We start from the raw sequence: 2,116 nt of genomic DNA on the forward strand, positions 1-2,116 counted from the left end.
TTGAACTAGTTGCCGTAGGATTTTAATGGTTTAGTATGTTCATTAAGACCAAGTACTCTATCGATAAACCAAGTAAATCGTCTACTTTTAATTTTAACAAACGTCAAAAAAACTACTCATTTTCTAAAACTTTGATGAATGTCGTAAGACCGTAATATTTCAATAAGTTGTATAAGTTGTCATGATATATATTATCAAAAAACGTTTCATAAAAATCGGCTCAAATATTTTTTTCAACGACGAAATACAAGCAAACGGCTCGGTAGATTTTCACCTAAAATTAATCAGTTTCATTCTCAACTAATATCTTTCGAATCGGTACGGTTTGTGCTTAAATGTGGACGAAAAGTTTAAATCTTTTTTCAAAATTTCAAAGAAACGGCTCGTCCGATTGTCGCACAAAACTGACAAGCGTTAGTCCTCATTTAGACACATCAAATGGTTTTTAAATTTCTGAAATCGGTCCAGACGTTTTTGAGCAATCGCCGATGAAAAGTCTAATTTTGACAAATGCCAAAAAAACGAAACTAATTTTTGCAAACTTTGACGAATTTTTAAAGCTAAACGAGTTGTCGTGTGGCCGTATTTGTATTATCTAGAAGACTATGATATCTACCGTCAAAAAATTTTTTCAACACTTTATTACAAGAAAACGGCCAGGCCGATCTCTACCAACAACTCATCAGCACTATTCCCAATCAATATCTTTCGAACTGTTTTTGAATTTTCAAAATCGATTGAGAATTGCGGGCTAAAACGTGGACGAAAAATTTTTCACTTTTCTGCTATTTACAAAGAAACGACTTGGCTGGCCGTCGCGCAAAATTGATAAACACTATTCCTCATCGCGATACATCGAATGGCTTCTAAATTTTTTAAATCGGTCTAGCCGTTTTTGAGAAAACGCCGATTTTCAGCAAAAAATCTGTTCACACACACACATACACACACACATACACACACATACACACACACATACACACATACATACTTTTTCCAAATTTGGTCTCATTCGATTCAGAATGGCTTGAAACGTCGAGAAAACAAAATTAGCGAATCGGATTTTTTTATGAAAACATAAACTTCTCCTTCGGGAAGTTAAAACTGCTATGTTTGAAAAAAAATTGCAATAGTTTCCCACTTCGAAATTGGTTTACAGCGATTTGGTATACATCTCTAAATCAGTCATTATTAACTTTCCGTAGGGTAGTTATAGTAATGGGCCGAAAATCTAAAATGATTTTTTTTTGCATTTCTCGGCGTTTTGATGGTTTCTTTCACTTTGTCAAACCTCAGAAAAAATTGATGTGTGTGTGTGTTTTGTATGTCCGCAATTTTTCGTCCACGTTTTCGGGCGCACGGATCAACCGATTTGAATCTTTCAAAAAACATTCGATTCTTATTGATAGGAAGATGTGCCGATTAGTTTCATTAGGTCCAGCAGTTGCGGAGATACGGAGTAAAGAGTGCAGAAAATACAAATCGAGTTTTTGAGAGAATGGAGTATCCGATTTGAATGATTTAAAAAACATTGAGTTTGTAATGATTGTGAGATAAGGTGATTAGTTTTTGGCAAAAGCAGGTCCAGCAATTTCGAAGATACTGAGCTAAATGTGCAAAAAATGGCAGTTTTTGAGAGAACTGAGCGGCCGATATGAATGATTCAAAGAACGTTCTGCTTGTTTTGACAAAATAATTGCTTTTGAAAAAAAATTGGCTTATTTTTTTTTCTAAACTTTTTTTTATATATGGTAAATAATTTAGATTTTAATATTGATTCTGACTAAAGTTTAAAAAACTTAGTACTTCAAATAAATAGTTTTAACTTTGCAATTTAGTTTAAATAATTCTTATAAATATCAGACATTGTTACAATACTTATAATAATCTATTTGAAAACATTTAATATTTCTCCAACATTTCGTTAAGGTACGGGAAGTTCCGCAGCAATTTGCCTTAAGGCACGATGCCATACACCCGACTAGTTTTTATATTCATTAAGTCGTCTATTTATAGATGTTAGGATTACTGAAAGTTCATGCATAAGGACCACTCACAATCAGTTCAATTTTTTGATTTTTGAATGAAATTTTGTTCCTGAAAATCCTTAAATTTT

Source organism: Ctenocephalides felis, unplaced genomic scaffold, assembly GCF_003426905.1.
Source record: "Ctenocephalides felis isolate EL2017-DRISC unplaced genomic scaffold, ASM342690v1 CF-g0.4_SCAFFOLD_03572, whole genome shotgun sequence".
Taxonomy (NCBI): Eukaryota; Metazoa; Arthropoda; class Insecta; order Siphonaptera; family Pulicidae; genus Ctenocephalides; species Ctenocephalides felis.